This window comes from Pelophylax lessonae, assembly GCF_965119305.1.
Source record: "Pelophylax lessonae genome assembly, chromosome: 1".
NCBI lineage: Eukaryota > Metazoa > Chordata > Amphibia > Anura > Ranidae > Pelophylax > Pelophylax lessonae.
Window position 1 is genome coordinate 858978239 of NC_138768.1, and position 24023 is coordinate 859002261.

Below are 24023 nucleotides of genomic sequence, written 5' to 3' on the forward strand. Positions count from 1 at the left end.
AAGGAACTGTATATGGTATATGGTAAGGAACGGTGATGGCGGCGGGGGGATTTTTTGTTGGCCTTGTAAAAGGTATGTGTCCCTGGTTGTGGGCCAGGCTCTCCCAAAGCTGTCTAAGTTCTGAGGCCTTCTGGTAAGGACGGGGGCTGCACTGGTCTTGCCAGGGACTGGGATTCTGAAAAGCCTGTGGTGTATGTGCCCCTGGAGTGTCAGTCCAGGGGTACCATAATTCACGGTGGACGGCAACACTATGAGTATGGCACCAAGGACACTGCACTTCCTACACACGTTTTTCACACCTGCCTCTAGGGCCGGGCCTTTTGGTCAGGAGTCAGGACCAGAGGAATTTTTTATTCCTGGCCGAAGGGCCTGCCATAGTATTGCAACGTGGTACTAACCTTGCACTTCTCCACTATCCCTTTCCCCACTTTTATGTGTTGTGTGTCTCACGTTTTGTGTTTTTTATTGTGGCGGTACACTTTATTTTTCACAGCGTGATTAGTTGGGTGTAGGTCCTTGGGCCTGTCCCTCCAAGTCTTGGGAGGGGGTGGATATGGCCTTCTGGCTTGGTTCGCCCTCTCTCATGGGGTCTCTCTTCAGGAGAGCCCCACCTAGTACTTGGGGTGGTCTGTTTCAGCAGACCTCCTAAAGAACAGGGCTGCCTGGTTTCGGCCAGGTTAGCCAGTGTAAGTACCCCAGTCCCTCTCAGGAGCCTTGCGCCCCGGGGGGTCAGGTACCATGTGTACACCCTGTGCACTTTTTGTTTTTCACTTTTTTGGTGTGCACTTTTTTATGCACCCACCCGGTGATAGTCTGAGTGTGTTCACACACCACGGGCTTAAAAAAAAAAAAACAGCTGGTGGTCCTGGTTGTTGTGGCGTGCCGACAAAGCTTTTCCACATTTCATACATGCGGTGCCCTGGCTGTGTTGGCGACCTCCTCCTCCTCTGCCTTCGCCTTGTGCTTCCACTGTGCCCCCGCTGGTAGGAATGCCACCAGCATCGCTTCTCGACCTTTTGGATAAGATCAAGTGTAGTATCTGTTGTTATCAGTTATTCAGTGGGGGCGCTGGACCTGACCAAGGTTGGGTGGCAGCTATGCAAACCTGCTGGAGTGATGGGGGCTTGGAAGGTTAGATGTGTGGCCCTCAGGTTCCTTCCTCCTCTGCCCTGGCAGGGGTCTCTCTTCGGGAGAGCCCCCCTGACCTAGTATTCGAGGTGGCTTCAGCTACCATGAAGAACAGGTTTTCCAGGCCTTCTGGCTAGGCAGATCATGGAAACCCTATGTCCCCGTCGGGAGTCTTGCCACCCAGTAATCAGCACAAGATAGAATGTGGGTGGTCGTTGCGGAGACAATGCAGCATGTAATCGCTCATGTGTGCCAGACTGCCCAGAGGCAACGAAAGGCTGTCCTCTGTGGGAGGTGTATAGTCTGTGTCCTCTGTATAACCCCAGCCACGCACCAGTGATGGCTACGAGCTGGCCTGGGTACCACCCTGCTGTGAACATGGTCCGTCCTCCTCCATCTCCACCTCCTCATCCTCCACCTTGTCATCCTCCAGAACTGTGCCCTTGCTGGACAATTGTGTACCTGGCGTTTGTGGGTGCAGAAACCCACCCTCGGAGCCACTTGTGAATGACTGCCCTGAAAGCCTTGGAAATGATCACTCTTCCTCCTCCTGTGCCACATCCTCTTCCATCATCGCCCGAAGCATTTTTTCAAGGAGGCATAGAAGTGGGATAGTAACGCTGAGAACAGCATCATCGGCACTGTCCATGTTGGTGGAGTACTGGAAACAGCGCAAAAAGGCACAAAGGTCTTGCATGGAGGCCCAGTTATTGGTGGTGAAGTGGTGCTGTTCTGCAGAGGGACTCACGCGTACGTGCTGCAGCTGAAACTCCACTATCGCCTGCTGCTGCTCGCACAGTCTGGCCAGCATGTGCAAAGTGGAGTTCCACCTTGTGGGCACTTCACATATGAGGCGGTGAGCGGGAAGGCCGAAGTTACGCTGCAGCGCTGAAAGGCAAGCAGCAGCAGGGTGAGAACGCCGAAAGTGCGCACAGAAGGCCCGCGCTTTCTGCAGCAGTTCTCACTTATCAGGGTCATTTTTAAGGAGCCTCTGCACGACCAAATTCAGCACATGCGCCAGGCAAGGGATGTGCGTCAAACCGGCTAGGTCCAGAGCGGCTATGAGATTTCGCCCATTATCGCACAACACCAGGCCGGGCTTGAGGCTCACTGGCACCAACCACTCATCAGTCTGTTGTTCAATGCTCCTCCACAACTCCTGCGCGGTGTGGGGTTTTTCCCCCAAAAAGGCAAGTTTTAAAACTGCCTGCTGTCGTTTACCCCTGACTGTGCTGAAGTTGGTGGTGAAGGTGTTACGCTGACCGGATGCGGAGGCGGTAGAGGATGAGGAAGCGGAGTAGGAGGAGTTAGCAACAGGAGGCAAACTGAAGCGCCCTGCAATGCTCGGTGGTGGAAGGAGATGCGCCAAACAAATTTAAAGGGTGTATCTCACAGTAACATAATCAGCAAACACTGCAAAATTATTAATTTTCCCCTAAATGGGTGTTTATTGAATAGCAGAATAGAACAACAGTATATAAAGGGTGTATCTCACACGTACACATACAGACTAGGCCGCAATTTAATATTTTTTCCCTAAATTGGTGTTTATTGAATAACGGAATAGAACGACAGTATCCAAAGGGTGTATCTCACACGTACAGCTACAGGCTAGGCCGCAATTTTATTTTTTTTTCCCTAAATGGGTGTTTATTGAATAGCGGAATAGAACAACAGTATCCAAAGGGTGTATCTCACAGTAACGTATGAATGAAAAAAAAAATATTTTTCCCTTTAATTGGTGATTTTTGAAGAGCAGATTAGAACACAGCAGTGTCTAAAGGCTTTATCTCACAGTAACATATAAAGGAAAAAATGAAAAAAAAAATGTTTCCCTTTAAATTGGTGATTTTTGAATAGCGGATTAGAACAGCACTGTGTGTAAAGGTTGTATGTCACAGTAAAGTATGAATAAAAAACTGAAAAATAATTATTTTTCCCTTAAATTGCTGATTTTTGAATAGCAGATTAAAACAGCAGTGTCTAAACGCTGTATGTCACAGTAAAATATGAAGGAAAACATGTTTTTTTTAAAATCCAGATTAAGCAGACACATATACACTGAGCTTGTTGCACGCCGCACGCCGCCCACCTATCAGACTGATAAAAGTGTTTTTTTTTTCTTCCTCCTCCTCACTGGGCTCAGGTCAGGGCAAAAAGATTGTGCACTGCACCCCCACACAATAAAATCGATATAGATCGCTGTCTGATTAAAGAAGATTCTTCTGTCCTGTGTCCTATTCTTTCCCTGAAAGCAATCTCCAGCCTGACCTTACAATAATCTCCTATCTCTCCCTCAAATCAGCAGCAGCAGGAACCTCTCCCTACAGTAGTTAGAGCAGAGTGACGTGCGGCGCTACGTGACTCCAGCTTATATAGAGGCTGGGTCACATGCTGCACTGGCCAATCACAGCCATGCTATTAGTAGGCATGGCTGTTATGGCTTCTAAGGGCACACTAGTTAAACGCTTGTTGATTGGCTGCCCTGCAGCTGTTGAAACCGCGCCATTAAAACCGCGCCAAAACATGAAATAAATTACCGACAACTGACTGTATCCCGAACATACAGTAAAATGTTCGGGTCCGTGTCCGGGTAGCGAAAACCCAAAAGTCCGGTACGATCCCCAACAATACAGTCCGTGTTCGCTCAACCCTAATGTTGACCCTTTAGCTTGAAAGAAGGTCATATCATGTTTTTTTTTTCCAGAATACTACTATGTGTTTCTGTCAATCAAATTAGTTTAAGGCTGTATACATTATACAGTTTTTTTTACAATTTTCTGTACAATTGTCTTGAAATTTACCTTCAACTATGTAGTTCAAAGGTTCGCCTAATTGGATACAAATGAAAGTGTTGTTTAGCTTTGACCTCATATTATGTGGTTTGTGGTAAATTTTGTCAGCTTTTTTGGCCATATGCATATTTGGAACAATTACTAATATCATTATTACACATTTAGCTCAAACTGTATTAGGATATGACTAGTGTTGAGCGAACACGGACTGTATTATTCGTGTTCGTACCGAATAATTGGATTTTTTGTACCCGAACACGGACATGGACACTTTACTGTATGTTCGGGTAAAAATCCGTGTTCGGTCGTTTTATTTCCGGGTTTTGCATGCTTTGGCGCTCTTTTCATGGCGGGCTTTCAACAGCCAATCAACAATCGTTTAACTGGTGTGCCTTAAGCCATCCCAGCCATGCCTGCAAATGTCTCAGTAGCTGTGATTGGCCGTCTGAAGCATGTGACCAAGTCTTTATAAGTTCGAGGCAGCCGCAGCGGCGTCATTATGCTGCTTAGATTCAGGGACAGAGCACACATCAACGTGCTGGCTGCTGATTAGGGAAAGATAGGCAGGAAAAAACCATTTGTGTCCGGATAGAATTGAGGGACAGGTCGGAGTGTTTAGGCAGGGCGAGTTGTAGGCATTTTAGGGATAGAGTCTGCTGAATTATATAGGGTCAGTGTCTTCTACAAACTACAATCGATATTGCTGTGTGGGGGGTGGGGTGAATCTGCACTCAATCCTGATCTACGATCTCTTCTCAATCCTGTTAGGGACAGAGTCTGCTGAATTTTAGGGAAACTGTGTTCTACAAACTACAATCGATATTGCTGTGTGGGGGGTGGGGTGAATCTGCACTCAATCCTGATCTACGATCTCTTCTCAATCCTGTTAGGGACAGAGTCTGCTGAATTTTAGGGAAACTGTGTTCTACAAACTACAATCGATATTGCTGTGTGGGGGGTGGGGTGAATCTGCACTCAATCCTGATCTACGATCTCTTCTCAATCCTGTTAGGGACAGAGTCTGCTGAATTTTAGGGAAACTGTGTTCTACAAACTACAATCGATATTGCTGTGTGGTGTGGGATTGGAGATAGGCAGGTGTCAGTGATCCACATCCATTTTTCTGTGTGTGAGCTGCAGTGAACACAATCTTTTTGGGCTGCAGTGAACACAATCTTTTTGGGCTGCAGTGAACACAATCTTTTTGGGCTGCAGTGAACACAATCTTTTTGGGCTGCAGTGAACACAATCTTTTTGGGCTGCAGTGAACACAATCTTTTTGGGGTGCAGTGAACAAAATCTTTTTGGGGTGCAGTGAACACAATCCTTTTTGGTGTGCAGTGAACACAATCTTTGTGGGGTGCAGTGAACAAAATCCTTTGTGGGGTGCAGTGAACACAATCTTTTTGGGGTGCAGTGAACAAAATCCTTTTTGGGGTGCAGTGAACAACATCCTTTTTGGGGTGCAGTGAACACAATCTTTTTGGGGTGCAGTGAACAAAATCCTTTGTGGGGTGCAGTGAACACAATCTTTTTGGGGTGCAGTGAACACAATCTTTTTGGGGTGGAGTGAACAACATCCTTTTTGGGGTGCAGTGAACAAAATCCTTTTTGGGGTGCAGTGAACAAAATCATTTTTGGGGTGCAGTGAACACAATCTTTTTGGGGTGCAGTGAACACAATCTTTGTGGGGTGCAGTGAACACAATCTTTTTGGGGTGGAGTGAACAACATCCTTTTTGGGGTGCAGTGAACAACATCCTTTTTGGGGTGCAGTGAACACAATCTTTTTGGGGTGCAGTGAACACAATCTTTGTGGGGTACAGTGAACAGAATCTTTGTGGGGTGCAGTGAACACAATCTTTGGGGGGTACAGTGAACACAATCTTTGTGAGGTGCAGTGAACACAATCTTTGTGGGGTGCAGTGAACACAATCATTGTGGGGTGCAGTGAACTCAATCTTTGTGGGGTACAGTGAACACAATCTCATACTGAAGGTTTGAGGGTGCTGCCTGTTCCATACTCCCCCTACTCCTCATCTAGCCTTTTAGGGGTACAAACAATAGTAATTGGGGCCTAGTGTGGTTGTGTACGTGTGATATACATACACTTTTTTGGGATCATATTTTCTATTCCGCTATTTAATCAAAAACCTTTGGGGATCAGTTAAATTGGGGGATAGTCTGTGTTGGTACGTGTGAGAGAGATCCACCTTTCCAAGTTGTTGGGGTTCATCTCATACTTCTGAAGGTTTGAGGGTGCTGCCTGTTCCATACTCCCCCCTACTCCTAGCCTTTTAGGGGTACAAACAATAGTAATTGGGGCCTAGTGTGGTTGTGTACGTGTGATATACATACACTTTTTTGGGATCATATTTTCTATTCCGCTATTTAATCAAAAACCTCTGGGGATCAGTTAAATTGGGGGATAGTCTGTGTTGGTACGTGTGAGAGAGATCCACCTTTCCAAGTTGTTGGGGTTCATCTCATACTTCTGAAGGTTTGAGGGTGCTGCCTGTTCCATACTCCCCCTACTCCTAGCCTTTTAGGGGTACAAACAATAGTAATTGGGGCCTAGTGTGGTTGTGTACGTGTGATATACATACACTTTTTTGGGATCATATTTTCTATTCCGCTATTTAATCAAAAACCTCTGGGGATCAGTTAAATTGGGGGATAGTCTGTGTTGGTACGTGTGAGAGAGATCCACCTTTCCAAGTTGTTGGGGTTCATCTCATACTTCTGAAGGTTTGAGGGTGCTGCCTGTTCCATACTCCCCCTACTCCTAGCCTTTTAGGGGTACAAACAATAGTAATTGGGGCCTAGTGTGGTTGTGTACGTGTGATATACATACACTTTTTTGGGATCATATTTTCTATTCCGCTATTTAATCAAAAACCTCTGGGGATCAGTTAAATTGGGGGATAGTCTGTGTTGGTACGTGTGAGAGAGATCCACCTTTCCAAGTTGTTGGGGTTCATCTCATACTTCTGAAGGTTTGAGGGTGCTGCCTGTTCCATACTCCCCCTACTCCTAGCCTTTTAGGGGTACAAACAATAGTAATTGGGGCCTAGTGTGGTTGTGTACGTGTGATATACATACACTTTTTTGGGATCATATTTTCTATTCCGCTATTTAATCAAAAACCTCTGGGGATCAGTTAAATTGGGGGATAGTCTGTGTTGGTACGTGTGAGAGAGATCCACCTTTCCAAGTTGTTGGGGTTCATCTCATACTTCTGAAGGTTTGAGGGTGCTGCCTGTTCCATACTCCCCCCTACTCCTAGCCTTTTAGGGGTACAAACAATAGTAATTGGGGCCTAGTGTGGTTGTGTACGTGTGATATACATACACTTTTTTGGGATCATATTTTCTATTCCGCTATTTAATCAAAAACCTCTGGGGATCAGTTAAATTGGGGGATAGTCTGTGTTGGTACGTGTGAGAGAGATCCACCTTTCCAAGTTGTTGGGGTTCATCTCATACTTCTGAAGGTTTGAGGGTGCTGCCTGTTCCATACTCCCCCCTACTCCTAGCCTTTTAGGGGTACAAACAATAGTAATTGGGGCCTAGTGTGGTTGTGTACGTGTGATATACATACACTTTTATGGGATCATATTTTCTATTCCGCTATTTAATCAAAAACCTCTGGGGATCAGTTAAATTGGGGGATAGTCTGTGTTGGTACGTGTGAGAGAGATCCACCTTTCCAAGTTGTTGGGGTTCATCTCATACTTCTGAAGGTTTGAGGGTGCTGCCTGTTCCATACTCCCCCTACTCCTAGCCTTTTAGGGGTACAAACAATAGTAATTGGGGCCTAGTGTGGTTGTGTACGTGTGATATACATACACTTTTTTGGGATCATATTTTCTATTCCGCTATTTAATCAAAAACCTCTGGGGATCAGTTAAATTGGGGGATAGTCTGTGTTGGTACGTGTGAGAGAGATCCACCTTTCCAAGTTGTTGGGGTTCATCTCATACTTCTGAAGGTTTGAGGGTGCTGCCTGTTCCATACTCCCCCCTACTCCTAGCCTTTTAGGGGTACAAACAATAGTAATTGGGGCCTAGTGTGGTTGTGTACGTGTGATATACATACACTTTTTTGGGATCATATTTTCTATTCCGCTATTTAATCAAAAACCTTTGGGGATCAGTTAAATTGGGGGATAGTCTGTGTTGGTACGTGTGAGAGAGATCCACCTTTCCAAGTTGTTGGGGTTCATCTCATACTTCTGAAGGTTTGAGGGTGCTGCCTGTTCCATACTCCCCCTACTCCTAGCCTTTTAGGGGTACAAACAATAGTAATTGGGGCCTAGTGTGGTTGTGTACGTGCGAGATACATACACTTTTTTTGATCATATTTCCTATTCCGCTATTCAATAAAAACCTTTGAGGATCAATTGAATTGCGGGATAGTCTGTGTCGGTACGTGTGAGAGAGATCCACCTTTCCAAGTTGTTGGGGTTCATCTCATACTTCTGAAGGTTTGAGGGTGCTGCCTGTTCCATACTCCCCCTACTCCTCATCTAGCCTTTTAGGGGTACAAACAATAGTAATTGGGGCCTAGTGTGGTTGTGTACGTGCGAGATACATACACTTTTTTTGATCATATTTCCTATTCCGCTATTCAATAAAAACCTTTGGGGATCAATTAAATTGCGGGATAGTCTGTGTCGGTACGTGTGAGATCCACCTTTCCAAGTTTTTGGGGTTCATCTCATACTTCTGAAGCTTTGAGGGTGCTGCCTGTTCCATACTCCTCCTCCTCCTCATCCATCCTTTTAGGTGTACAAACAATAGTAATTGGGGCCTAGTGTGCTTCTGTACGTGTGAGATACATACACATTTTTTGATCATATTTCCTATTCCGCTATTCAATAAAAACCTTTGGGGATCAATTAAATTGCGGAATAGTCTGTGTCGGTACGTGTGAGATCCACCTTTCCAAGTTTTTGGGGTTCATCTCATACTTCTGAAGCTTTGAGGGTGCTGCCTGTTCCATACTCCTCCTCCTCCTCATCCATCCTTTTAGGTGTACAAACAATAGTAATTGGGGCCTAGTGTGTTTCTGTACGTGCGAGATACATACACTTTTTTTGATCATATTTCCTATTCCGCTATTCAATAAAAACCTTTGGGGATCAATTAAATTGCGGGATAGTCTGTGTCGGTACGTGTGAGATCCACCTTTCCAAGTTTTTGGGGTTCATCTCATACTTCTGAAGCTTTGAGGGTGCTGCCTGTTCCATACTCCTCCTCCTCCTCATCCATCCTTTTAGGTGTACAAACAATAGTAATTGGGGCCTAGTGTGCTTCTGTACGTGTGAGATACATACACATTTTTTGATCATATTTCCTATTCCGCTATTCAATAAAAACCTTTGGGGATCAATTAAATTGCGGAATAGTCTGTGTCGGTACGTGTGAGATCCACCTTTCCAAGTTTTTGGGGTTCATCTCATACTTCTGAAGCTTTGAGGGTGCTGCCTGTTCCATACTCCTCCTCCTCCTCATCCATCCTTTTAGGTGTACAAACAATAGTAATTGGGGCCTAGTGTGTTTCTGTACGTGTGAGATACATACACTTTTTTTGATCATATTTCCTATTCCGCTATTCAATAAAAACCTTTGGGGATCAATTGAATTGCGGGATAGTCTGTGTCGGTACGTGTGAGAGAGATCCACCTTTCCAAGTTGTTGGGGTTCATCTCATACTTCTGAAGGTTTGAGGGTGCTGCCTGTTCCATACCCCCCCTACTCCTCATCTAGCCTTTTAGGGGTACAAACAATAGTAATTGGGGCCTAGTGTGGTTGTGTACGTGCGAGATACATACACTTTTTTTGATCATATTTCCTATTCCGCTATTCAATAAAAACCTTTGAGGATCAATTGAATTGCGGGATAGTCTGTGTCGGTACGTGTGAGAGAGATCCACCTTTCCAAGTTGTTGGGGTTCATCTCATACTTCTGAAGGTTTGAGGGTGCTGCCTGTTCCATACTCCCCCTACTCCTCATCTAGCCTTTTAGGGGTACAAACAATAGTAATTGGGGCCTAGTGTGGTTGTGTACGTGTGATATACATACACTTTTTTTGGATCATATTTTCTATTCCGCTATTCAATAAAAACCTTTCTAGGGCAAGATCTTAAATTACAGAAATATGAGGAGACCGTCAAATAAGGGCCGTGGCCTGGGTCGTGGTGCTGCTGGTAGAGCTCCTGTTGCAAGGAGAGGACATGGTCGATCTGTGCCAGCTACACGCACAAGTGAAACACCTTCCTCAAGTGTGAGTAGGCGACAGAACCTGCATCAGTATTTGGTAGGGCATCAAACGCCCCTAGAAGTGATGAGGCCAGAACAAGTTGAGGCGATAGTAGATTGGTTTGCTGCTGACAGTGCCTCCAGTTCCTTCACATTGTCTCCCACCCAGTCTACTGCAGAAAGGTCAGAGTTGGCACCTGCAGCCAATGTCCAACCGTCTTTCACCTCACCCCCTTGCAAATCAGGCCAGCAGTCTGAGCCCCAAGCCATACAGCAGTCTCTTATTCTTTTTGAGGACTCTGTCAGCAGGGTTTCCCAGGGCCATCCACCTAGCCCTGCCCCAGAAGTGGAAGAGATTGAGTGCAGCGATGCCCAACCACTTATTCCTCAAGATGAGTACATGCAAGGATCATCGCAGCACGTCTCCGATGATGACGAAACGCAGGTGCCAACTGCTGCGGCGTTCAGCATTGTGGAGACCGACAAGGAGGGCAGGGGTGAAGACTGGGTGGAAGATGATGTGGAGGACGATGAGGTCCTCGACCCCACATGGAATGAACGTCATGCAGGTGAACTGAGTAGTTTGGAGGAAGAGGCGGTGGTCGCACAGAGCCACCAGCACAGCAGAAGAGGGAGCAGGGTGCAGAAGCGGAGCGGCCGTGCCCTAGACACTACGCCCGCTACTGCCCAACGCAGCAAGGGAACGAGCGCACCAAAGTCAGCTCAAAGGAGTTCTCTAGCGTGGAAGTTCTTTAGAAAATGTGCTGATGACAGGACACGAGTGGTTTGCACCCTGTGCAATCAGAGCTTGAAGCGAGGCATGAACCTTCTCAACCTGAGCACAACCTGCATGATCAGGCATCTAAGTGCAAAGCACGAGCTGCAGTGGAGTACACACCTTCAAAACCAAGAAACGTCTCTGGCTCATCCTGCTTCCTCTTCTGCTGCAGTCTCGGCCGCTCCAGCCACATCTGTAGTGATACCGGCACCTGCCACCCCGCAAACAGACGATCTGTCAGCAACACCACCACCTGGGTCACCAACAACCATCTCCACAATGTCCCGTGGAAGCGTTCAGCTTTCCATCTCCCAAACACTTGAGAGGAAGAGGAAGTACCCCCCTACCCACCCGCGATCCCTGGCCCTGAATGCCAGCATTTCAAAATTATTGGCCTTTGAAATGCTGTCATTCCGTCTGGTGGAGACGCACAGTTTTAAAAACCTTATGTCGGTGGCTGTCCCACAGTACGTCGTGCCCAGCCGCCACTACTTTTCCAGGCAAGCCATCCCTTCCCTGCACAACCAAGTGGGGGAAAAAATCAGGTGTGCACTGCGCAACGCCATCTGTGCCAAGGTCCACCTAACTACGGATACGTGGACCAGTAAGCACGGTCAGGGGCGTTATATCTCCCTAATGGCACACTGGGTAAATGCAGTGGCGGATGGGCCTGAGGCGGATAGCAATTTGGCGCATGTCCTTCCACCACCGAGGATTGCAGGGCGCTTCAGTTTGCCTCCTGTTCCTAACTCCTCCTACTCCGCTTCCTCATCCTCTACCGCCTCCTCATCCGGACAGCGTAACACCTTCACCACCAACTTCAGCACGGCCAGGGGTAAACGACAGCAGGCAGTTTTACAACTTGCCTGTTTGGGGGACAAACCACACACCACGCAGGAGTTGTGGAGGAGCATGGAACAGCAGACAAATGAGTGGTTGCTGCCAGCGAGCCTCAAGCCCGGCCTGGTGGTGTGCGATAACGGGCGAAATCTCATAGCAGCTCTGGGCCTAGCCGGTTTGACGCACATCCCTTGCCTGGCGCATGTGCTGAATTTGGTGGTGCAGAGGTTCCTTAAAAACTACCCCGATATGTCAGAGCTGCTGCAGAAAGTGCGGGCCGTTTGTGCGCACTTTCGGCGTTCTCACCCTGCTGCTGCTCGCCTGGCAGCGCTGCAGCGTAACTTCGGCCTTCCCGCTCACCGCCTCATATGTGACGTGCCCACAAGGTGGAACTCCACCTTGCACATGCTGGAAAGACTGTGCGAGCAGCAGCAGGCCATAGTGGAGTTTCAGCTGCAGCACGCACGCGTGAGTCGCTCTGCGGAACAGCACCACTTCACCACCAATAACTGGGCCTCCATGCGAGACCTGTGTGCCTTGTTGCGCTGTTTTGAGTACTCCACCAACATGGCCAGTGGCAATGACGCCGTTCTCAGCTTAACTATCCCACTTCTATGCCTCCTTGAAAAAACAATTCGGGCGATGATGGAAGAGGATGTGGCACAGGATGAGGAGGAGGATGAAGAGGTAACATTTCCAAGGCTTTCAGGGCAGTCATTCGCAAGGGGCTCCGAGGGTGGGTTCCTGCACACGCAAACGCCAGGGACGCAATTGTCCAGCAGGGGCACAGTTCTGGAGGATGAGGAGGATGAGGAGGAGGAGGAGCTGGAGGAGGAGATGGAACCATGTTCACAGCAGGGTGGCACCCAGGCCAGCTCATGGCCATCACTGGTGCGTGGCTGGGGGGATACAGAGGACACGGACCATACACCTCCCACAGAGGACAGCCTTTCGTTGCCTCTGGGCAGCCTGGCACACATGAGCGATTACATGCTGCAGTGTCTCCACAACGACCGCCGAGTTGCCCACATTCTAACTTGTGCTGATTACTGGGTGGCCACGCTGCTGGATCCCCGTTACAAGGACAACGTACCGTCCTTAATTCACTCACTGGAGCGCGATCGCAAGATGCGCGAGTACAAGCGCACGCTGGTAGACGCCATGCTGCTGGCATTCCCATCTGACAGCGGGGCCACAGTGGAAGCACAAGGCAGAGGAGGAGGAGGAGGAGGTCGCCAACGCAACCAGGGCACCGCCAGCACCTCAGAAGGCAGGGTTAGCATGGCCGAAATGTGGAAAAGCTTTGTCAGCACGCCACAACAAACAGCAGCACCAGCAGCTCAGATGGAACGTCTTAGCAGGAGGCAGCATTTTACCAACATGGTGGAGCAGTATGTGTGCACACGCCTACATGTAGTGAATGACGGGTCTGCCCCCTTCAACTTCTGGGTCTCCAAATTGGGCACATGGCCTGAGCTTGCCCTTTACGCCTTGGAGGTGCTGGCGTGCCCTGCAGCCAGTGTATTATCTGAACGGGTATTTAGCACGGCTGGGGGCGTTATAACAGACAAGCGCAGCCGCCTGTCCAGAGACAATGTGGACAAGCTCACGTTCATTAAAATGAACCAGGCATGGATCCCACGGGACTTTTCCGTACCTTATGCAGAATAGCAATGGATACCGACCTTACCCACCCATTGTTCCATTTTTGCTCTTTCTCACTCTTTTGGGGTGTACCCTCATTTAAAATTTGTGAAAAGAAGCAGTGTTGGCTACCTCGTCCTCCTCCTCAGGGCCAGATTAATGTAGGGTCTATTGGAGCTGCAGCTCCAGGCCCCTACCTTTTATATAGGCCCCGGGTTGGCCATATTCACTGTTACCGCTCTTCTGTCACTTGTAAACACAGAAGTCTGGCTTCTATGCTCGCTTCCCCAGGCAGCACCCTCAGAACCTCCCCACACAGCGTGAAGGCCGGACAAGGAGGGACAGTTGGCGATGCATGGATGTGTTTATGGGCTTCAGAGACAGCATCCCATGTTGAATTAGGCATGCATGGCTGCACCCTTCCTCCTCTGGGTGCATGGCAAGGCACGGCCCTAAGGCCCTTCAAAATCCTCAGCACCAAGCCCATGATGCTGTTAATCCGGCCCTGGTCCTCCTCCACCGCCGCTTCCACCTACACCGCCCATAGGTGTGCGCAGCCTATTGCATTAAGGTGTGCACCCCAAAGTTGAAATACACATGCATGTGTTTGCCAGCAGGGAGAGTAATGTATCGGGGCCATGTACCTGTAGGCAAGGAGAAATAGAGCAGAGCAGGTCCCAGGGAGATCTTTCCCATCTCCTCACTGGCAATGCTATGTGCCCTAGGTGATTAGGGTGTGCCCAGGCACACCCAGCACACCCTGTGCGCACGCCTATGTCACCGCCACATCCACCACCACCTCAACCTCCCTCCTACTCCATATGGGCCTCGTCCTTCAGAGATGAAGAAGAACATTGTTTTATTTTTCTGTTTTTTTTTGTTGTTTTAAGTTATTTCCCTATCCACATTTGTTTGCAGAGCACTTGCCATGCTCTTAATTACGTTTTGCTGCCATTTGCAGCACTCTAGCCCTTTCCTTTGGTGTTTTAGAGCCATTTTAGTGCCTTAAAGTTCGGGTCCCCATTGACTTCAATGGGGTTCGGTGTCCGGGAAAAGTTCGGTAAAAGTCCGGGACACGGACCCGGACTTTTTTTTAAAGTTCGGCCGAACCCGTCGAACACGGACATCTAGGTGTCCGCTCAACCCTAGATATGACTAGGCATGAAAGGGTTAACTGGCTGCTCTATGAATCAGCTTATTGCTATTTATATCCAGGGGGGTGTGAGCCAAAGTCCCTTCCTTATTGGCTGGTGCAGATCGGAAATTCTAAAACAGAAGAGTCTGACCTACAATGAACGCAGACTTTGTTTGCATTTCTTAACTGCTTGAGAATTTTTACACATGTGTATACTATACTGTAACCCCTCTAGCCAGAAAAAGTATATATTTTTTTGAAATTAAAATGTTATGAAACACACCACATATTGTATACCACAAATGAAAGTAATTAAAATTAAATTAACCACTTAACGACCGCCTACCGCAGATTGCCCAGGGAGCCGCTCCTGGGCAAAGCGACGTAGCAGTGTTAATTTCGTCAAATAAAACCGACTAAGACGTTTTAGTCGACTAAATTAACACAATTTTAGTCGACTAAAATACGACTAAAACTAAAACAATTCAGATAACTAAAATATGACTAAAACTAAAATGGCATTTTAGTCTTAAGACTAAAATACGACTAAAACTAAAATGGCATTTTAGTCAAAAGACTATAACTAAAACGAAATCAAAATTTGCTGCCAAAATTAACACTGGTGCATGCTCAAAGCTTAATACCATAAATAATAACATATTAGATTTTTCACTCCAGGACCAGCAGTAGTATATAATGAGTTTGGAAATTGTAGAGAAATGCTTAAATAATGCATTACAAATTACAATTGAACTACACCCATTCGATTGTAGATGACTAAAATTAGTTTTAGTCGACTAAAATGTAGGATGTTTTAGTCGACTAAAATGTACTGGAGTTTTAGTCGACTAAATACGACTTAAAACAAAACACTTGCAGAAGACTAAAATGGAACTAAAACTAAAATGCCATTTTAGTCCTAAGACTAAGACTAAAGCTAAATGGAAATTTGCTGCCAAAATTAACACTGCGACGTAGGCCTTCATCGCTCGCTCTCAGGAGGCTAAGGGGCAAGGGCGCGCCACCGGTGGCGTGCTCACACCCCCACTCGGCAGCGGTTAAACCAATGCACGGGTCAGGTGGCTCCAATTGCCGTCTGACACCCGCGATCGCTCCCCACTGAGAGAAAAGGACGGTCGGCTGTTCCAAACACATCTGACCGTTCTTCTCCCTGAAATGATCACAGAGCTCCTGTGATCCTTCTATATAGAATCACATGTCTCTATGGTCATTTCACAAGCCCCGCCCCCCCCCACAGTTAGAATCACTCCCCTAGGCTCACATTTAACCCCTTGATCACCCATAATGTTAACCCCTTCACTGCCAGTGTCATTATTACAGTAACATTGCATATTTTTAGCACTGATTACTGTAGTAATGTCACTGGTCCCCCCAAAAGTGTCAGAAATGTCAGTTAGGGGTCCAATCTGTCCGCCGCAATGTCGCAGTCCCTCAAAAAAATTCACAGATTGCCGCCATTACTAAAAAAAAAAAAAACAATAAAAATGACATAAATCTTTCCCGTAGTTAGTAGACTTGATAACTTTTGTGCAAACCAATCATAAAACGCTTATTGCAATTTTTTTTTTTTTTACTAAAAATATGTAGCAGAAAACAAATTGGCTTAAAATGTTAAAAAATTTTGATTTTTAAATTTTTTTTTTGAGAATGTTATATAGCAGAATGTAAAAAATATTGTTTTTTTTTTTTTTTTTTACACAATTGTCGCTTTTTTTGTTTACAGCGCAAAAAATAAAAACCGCAGAGGTGATCAAATACCACCAAAAGAAAGCACGCAATTGTCTGTTAAATTAATGCAGTGCCGAAATCGCAAAATAGGGCCTGCTCATTAAGGGGGGAAAAACCTTCCGGTCTTAAAGTGATTAATAAAAGCTTAGAATCACTTCATGCAAAAATAATTGAAAAAAGAAAATCATAAATAAAGTGCAATGTGGAAAATAAAAGTCCAGACCACATGGCCTACAGAAAAAGAGGAGAGCCTGAGTCCTATGCATGGTCTGATCCTGTATGGTGGTACAGAGTGGAGGAGAATTAGGCCCTGTTTACACCTGAGCATTTTCAGCTCGTAAAACGCTCATCTCTGAAGTCTCAAAACGCCCAACAAGTGTAGCACCCTACAGGTAGGGGCTCGGTAAATGTATAGTGGGCTTTGTCTGCCTAAAAGCAGGGCCATGATTTATTTTGGTAGGGTGTCATGGTTTCCAGGTGTGTCTGCTGAAGAGGAAGTCTCCCCACTGGCTCTGTGAGAGGCTTCTCATAGGGCAGTGGAGGAAACCCAATCAGGGATAAATTCAGGCTTGTAACTACCCCAGAAGGCAGATTCTGCCGCAAAGGATTCTGGGAGTGGGTATATGTTTGAGGGAAAACATGACTCATTGTCTTTGACGGGAAGCAGAGTCCCAGGAGGGAGAGGACTGTCACAGGAGGCGGATGTCTCGGGTGCTGCCTGAGAATCCAGAGAGCGCTGAGCTGAGGGGGATCCGGTGTGCCGAGAACCATCGGAGATCGAGAGGGGTCCAGTCCCAGGAAAGCCTACACAGGTCATGAGTACTGAGGATTGCCCCTGGGGGTCTGCCTAGAGTCAGTGGGGAAGGTTCTAGGATCCAAGTGTCAGCTAGCTGTAAAGGGGGTACCTAGTCAGGGGACCCTGAAGTGATAGTGGGGGTACCTAGGTTGAGGACCCTGAAGTGGTAAAGGGGGGCGCCTGCAGTTGGGCCCTGAAGAGTTAATGCACAGTGTGAGTGCATCAGGTAAGAGTTGCAGCCATACAGGAATACACAGCAAGCTACCTCAAGCCAGGGCAAGGCTGGAGAGAGTAGGCAGTGACTTTGCAGTGCAAGCAGTGTCAGATGCTCAAGGTTCTACAGTCCTGGATCTGCTAGACTTAAGTTGGGGTTCCAGCACAGCTTTCAAAGATACAGTGTGTTCAAAGCGTTAGTAAGCGTTGGCTGGCGTCAAGACAGCGCTAACGGGCATTTTTGCTACAATAGTCCCAGAATTGTACATAGTTGAGCCAAAGAAGTACCCCACTCATTCCCTTCTCCCATCCCCTAAAACTACAATAAAACAACCAAACAAAGATGCCAGAGTTGTCAATGTCTCAGTTCTCACACCCAGGGTCGCAGCTCACATGGGCTGGAGAGGTAACCGGTAACAATGGCAGACCCACCTCAGGCCACAGGCCTGGAAACCTTGCTACACAAGCAAACTCCCACCCATTTCAATGGCCCCTGTTCCCACATAAGCATTTTGTCGCCTGAAGCAAAATCTCTGAAGCCCAAAACGTACATGAGCTTCTTTTTTGGCAGATTACAAGCGTTTTTGTTAGATGTCAATGCCTGCCTCCAAACACCTGCAACAAAAAAAACCTGAAAAAAAACGCCCAAAAAAACACCTGAAAACGATACGCTCAAATGTGAATGGAGCCTTAATGGAGATTAGCATCTTTTAACATACCAAAAATACTTTTAGACCTTTTTTTTTTTTTATCTTAACCTTTTTGCTGCCAGAGACGTTTTTGTGTTTTTTGCTTACATGTTTAAAAAATAATTTTTGGGTCTGAAGATTCCATAAAACTCCCAAACATTATATATTTTCTTAAAGACACTCTAGAGAAGAAAATAGTGGTAGTTCCAATTTTTTATGTCACACATGATTACTGTAAAGGTCTAGGGAAAACAACATTTCAGTAAAAAAAAAAAAAACACTAAAGTGAATTTTAGGGCAAACAAATGCAATAAAATACCCACAATTGTGGTCAAATATAAAAAACAAGGTTGCGCTGAGTAAATAGACACCCAACATGTCCAACCTTAAATTTGTGTGTCCCCGTGAAATGGCTACAGACTTCAGTACCCTATATTTTCTATAGCGACGCTTCAAAAGCCCCCTATAGGTATCAGTTTAGTGTTATGAAGGAGCTCTTGTGTTAGATTTATTGCTCTCCCTATGGCATGCGCAGCGCTCGGTAGCATGTGTATCGCAATCATCGCCTTGCCACCCCCGACACATGTGTTTATGTTTGTATGTGCTTGGGTGTAACATTTTTTTACAAGTAACAAGAAAAGCAGTGTACAACATGGTAAAATGCTAACGTGTTTTGGCCGTAGACTTACTTTCTATGAGTAAGGCGTTTTTTTCATTACATAGGGGACAAAATGTCCCCTATGTGACGTTTTGTAGGTGACAGGTTCTCTTTAATGAGACATGCATGATCTAAAAGACCCCCAATCTCTCCCCTGTGTTCCACTGAATGTCTTGCAATGAAGATCACATTGCAAAACATCTTTTCCCGGCTGTGACGGTGTTCACCATCACTGGAAGTGAGAGGACAGGGGGTTAGTGGTTTGGGTTGCTTTGGATGGGAAGGTGGTGTTTGTCGGCAATGTCTCTCAGGCAGTGGTGGGATTCAAAAATTTTAGTAACCAGTTCCGACTTTTTGAGATTCGGCACTGCGTTACTTTAATCACATTTCACAAGTCCCTCCCCCATACAGGTAGAAAACACTCCCCTAGGCTCACACCTTACCTTTTGATCACCCCTAGGTTAACCCCTTCCCTGCCAGTGTCATTAGTACAGAAACAGTGCATATGTTAAGCACTGATTACTGTAGTAATGTCACTGATACCCCCAAAGTGTCAAAAATGTCAGTTGGGGGTCCGATCTGTCCGCTGCAATGTCGCAGTCCCGCTAAAAATCCCAGATCACCGCCATTGCGTAAACAAAATCTTACCGTTAGTTTACCGGTAACGTCTTTTCTCATGAGCCTTCCAGGACGGCCCAACATGAGAGAGATGATAGGCTCCTCCTACCGGAAACACAATCAATTAAAACACAGTTAAAAGGCCCCACCCTTCCCTCTATCCTCAGTTGTAAAAAAGTATCTTCCACAACCAAATTCCTTGAGGGAACCGTGTATCACAGTCAATTCATAGGCACTTACCCTTTTTAACTTGTTTGCACCCTTTGATAGGGCGGGTAGGCCGGCCGTCCTGGAAGGCTCATGAGAAAAGACGTTACCGGTAAACTAACGGTAAGATTTCTCCAATCGCCTTCCAGGACGGCCCAACATGAGAGGATACTAGATTACCCTCAGCCTACCTTAGGGTGGGACAACTGCCTGCAAGACCTTGCGTCCAAAGGTCAGGTCCTGTTGAGACAGTACTTCTATCCTGTAATGTTTCAGGAAGGTGTTCTGGCTGGACCAAGTGGCTGCCATGCGGATCTGTTCCCAGGATGCTCCTGCCTTCTCGGCCCAAGATGTTGCTAGGGCTCTTGTAGAATGAGCTTTAACTTTAACAGGAGCTGGGACACCTGATGCCTCATAAGCGATGGTAATTGCTTGCCTGATCCATCTAGAAATTGAGGGCTTGGAAGCCTGCAATCCTTTCCTAGGTCCAGAATGAAGGACCAGAAGATGGTTTGACCTTCTAAAGTTCTTTGTCCTGTCTAAGTAGATGAGTAGAGCTCTTCTAACATCAATACAGTGGAACTTTTCCTCCTTACTGTTCTTTGGGTTGTCACAGAAGGAAGGTAAATTGATCTCCTGTACTCTGTGAAAAGGAGATGCCACCTTTGGGAGATATAGTGGATCTGGTTTTAGGACTATCCTGTCTGGGCATACAGTCATAAACGGTTCTTTGATAGAGAGGGCCTGGAGATCCCCTACTCTCCTAGCTGAAGTGATAGCCAGCAAAAACGTCAGTTTTAAGGACAACCGTTTGAGGGAAATCTGTTCCAAAGGTTCAAAGGGAGACCTAGATAACGCCTCTAGGACCCTTGTCAGGTCCCAAGGAGGGAACCTGTCTTTAGACAAAGGAGTAACTCTTTGTCTGGCTAACAAAAATCTGCTTATCAGTGGCTCTCTTGCCAGACGAGTGTCCAGGAACACCGAGAGAGCCGCAATTTGTACCCTAAGAGTGTTAATGGCCACACCCTTATCCACCCCGTCCTGTAGAAACTCTAGGATTACAGGGGTAGAGGGGGAGTCAAAGCCTCTTTGCTTACCCCAGGTACAAAACTTTTTCCATACCTTAGTGTAGATTTTCTTGGTAATAGGTTTCCTGCTCAGCAGGAGAGTATCTACAACTCTCTGTGAGCAACCTTTTGAAATTAAGAGTTGGCTTTCAGTAGCCAAGCTGCCAACTGAAAAAATTCCGGGTCTTGGCATAACACTGGACCCTGGGATAACAGGTTTTTTGAGACCGGCAGATGCCATGGGGGAATCATTGCCATGGTCTTCAGAGTGGCAAACCAAGGTCTTCTTGGCCACCAAGGGGCAATTAGTATCAACCGGAGGTCCCCCGAGTGATTCAGTTTCTGAAGAACTCTCGGGATCAACATTAGAGGGGGGAAGGCGTAAGCCAGACTGAAACCCCAAGGTTGGGCCAGGGCATCCAACCCCATCATTCCTCTGGACCTGGTGAGGGAGAAGAATTTTTCCACTTTCTTGTTCTGCGCTGTGGCAAACAGATCTATTTCTGGTGTTCCGAACCTCTGTGTTATCTTTTGAAAAATTCTGGGGTCTAGCTCCCATTCTCCTTCCTGAATCAGATGACGACTGAGGAAGTCTGCTTGCAGGTTGTTTTCCCCCCTGATGTGGACTGCTACTAGAGAGACTACTCTTTCCTCGGCCCAGCTTAGGATTGCGGAAGCTAGATCCAAGAGGGGTCTGGATCTGGTTCCTCCTTGCCTGTTCAGGTATACTACCGTTGTAGTATTGTCTGAGAGAATGAGGACCTCCTTGTTGTGGATGTTCTCTTTGAAAGCTTTCAAGGCTTCTCCTACAGCTTTCAACTCCCTGAAATTGGAGGAGGCTTGAGTTGTCGCCAACTCCCAGATCCCCTGTGCATGAGCTCCTTCCATGTGTGCACCCCAGCCCTTGGTACTGGCGTCTGTAGTGATCTCTACAGGATCCCATTGTCCCCAGGGCCTGCCCTTCCCTAGGTTGGTCTGTTCTTTCCACCATATCAGGGATTCCCGGGCCTGAGGGGTGAGGACGACTTGTTCGTCCAACGAGTCTGTTTTTCTGTCCCAAGATGACAAATGGAAAAACAGAAGTTCCCTTGCGTGCAGTTGTGCCCATACCAAGGCTGGTATGCTGGCTGACATCAAGCCCAATACTCTCAGAACTTCTCTTCTGGAGCAGGATGGGGAGTCTTCTAACCCTTGGACTGTGGTGACTATCTTGTGCATCCTTTCTTGGGTTAGGAATAGTTTTTGAGCCTTTGAGTCTACTAGGAACCCTAGAAAGTTCCGAAGCTGGGATGGGATCAAAGCATTTTTTCAGATTGATAAGCCATCCTAGGCTCTCCAAAACCTCTATTACACGATGGGTATCCTGGTTTACCTGGGTCTCTGATTTCCCGAAAATCAGTAGATCGTCCAAGTAGGGGATCAGGGCAATCCCTAACATGTGTAGGTGGGCTACCGCTTCTGCAAGAACCTTCGTAAATATTCTTGGACTGGCAGCTAGACCAAAGGGTAGTGCCCTGAACTGCCAATGAGTCATTTCCCCATTGTTCTCTAAGGCAAACCTCAGGAACTTTTGATGTTCTGGGTGGATGGGAATGTGTAGGTAAGCGTCTCTGAGGTCTAAGGTGGTCATAAAGACATCCTTTAGCAAGTTCTTTCGTACTGAATAAATTGTCTCCATTGAGAATTTTTTGTACGTCAGGAAACTGTTGAGTTTCTTCAGGTTTATTATTAGGCGGAATTTGCCTGATGGTTTTGGGACCACGAACACATGAGAATACACCCCTTGTAGATGCTGATCCTCTGGTACTGGGGTTATTACTAATTGCTCTGCCAGTTCTTGAATCCCCTGAAGAAGAGCTTCTTTGACCTGAGGTTTCTTGGGGACCTGAGTTATGGTAATTGTGGTGGGTGGTATTGAATTGAATTGAAGGCGATAGCCTTCCTGAATGAGGTTGTAAATATATGGGGAGACTGAAATTTCTCCCCACTGAGGGAGAAATTTTTTCAGTCTCCCCCCCACCTTGATGGTGGCGTCACTTGTTGTCTCTAGAGCCCGCTGAGGAGGGAAAGAGCAAATTATTCCTTTGTTTTCCCTTCCTGAAACCCCATCTCTTGTTGGGTTCTCTTTTACGTCTATTTTGACTATGTTCCTGGGGGCCTCGAAAAAATTTTCTGGGAACATCCTTCCTTTTAACTGGAAATTTCTTCCCTTTTTCTGAGGACCTAGCTAGAACCTCATCCAACCCAGAGCCAAATAATAATGATCCTTCAAAAGGCAAGGCACAGAGCTTCGACTTTGAGGTGAGGTCACCCTCCCACTCCTTCAACCAGATAGCTCTTCTGGCTCAGTTTAAAAGGGCACCTGTCTTGGCCGAAGCTACAACCGACTCAACAGCTGCATCTGCCAGGTAAGTTACTGCCTTCCCAATCAGGGTCAGTGAGTCCTGTAAATCTTGAGTCTTATCCTGGGATAAGTTTTTATTCAACCTGTCTAACCAACAGCAGGTATTCCTTGCTACACAAGAGGCAGCCAAGGCTGGGGCCATGGTAGAGGCATTGGCCTCCCAGGCTTTTCTCAGGAGAGACTCCGCTTTCCTATTCATGGCATCCTTAATGCTGCCTGCATCAGCAAAGGAGAGGTCAGATTTCTTGGTTACTTGAGCCAAGGGTGCATCTAATTTTGGACTTTTAATCAGCTGTTCGATATCTTCCTCCTTAAAGGGAAATCTGCGTTTCCATGACACTGGTTTCTTAAACTTAGTCTCTGGACGCTGCCATTGCTGAAGAACCAACCCTTTGAGGGATTGGTGGATGGGAAAAACTCTAGAAGGAGTCTTACCTAGACCCTTGTAGAGTCTGTCCTGAGCTGATGTCCCTACTTGTACGTCAGGTATTTCTTCAGAGGCATACACAGCTTGAAGAAGCCCTTGCATGTTATCAAGTCCAAACAGATTCCTGGAAGGTTCTGCTTCCTCTGTTTCATCTGAGTCCCTATCTCCTTCTCCCTCTGAATTGGACTGGGAGATTGAGTGGTTCAAATCCTCTTCTTCCTGTCTATTTCCTTGCAAACCTGAAGGTAGACTCTGAGAAAGGGACTGACTAGCTTGTCCTGCTTTAACAAAAAAGCTCTCCTGTGAAGAGGTCCCTTCCCCTGCCTGAGAGGCTGGGGGTGCTAGGGAAGTTTTTACAGTCTGGATTGTTGTCAGCATTTCCTCCCGGACTGTTTTTAAAAAGTCTTTCATAAGGGCTGATGATTCTTTTCCTGCCAGTTTGTAAATGCATTTGTATGGGAGGGAGGTAATTTGTCTGCACAGTTACCACACTTTCTAGAGGCAACAGATCCTGGCCCTGAGACAGTAGAAGTTTCTTGAACACCACTCTGGGACTCTGGAAGACAGGATACAACATCAATTAGTATCACTGTTCCCACATATGCAAAGGTAT

The 24023-nt window shown here is 46.7% G+C and overlaps 1 pseudogene across 1 annotated transcript; it reads right to left on the reverse strand.

Moving 5' to 3' along the window:
• Nucleotides 1–22612: 22612 nt before the first annotated feature.
• Nucleotides 22613–23821, reverse strand: LOC309550008 (annotated as a pseudogene). Its single transcript has one exon. The product of its transcript is annotated as an uncharacterized misc_RNA (transcript).
• Nucleotides 23822–24023: the final 202 nt, after the last annotated feature.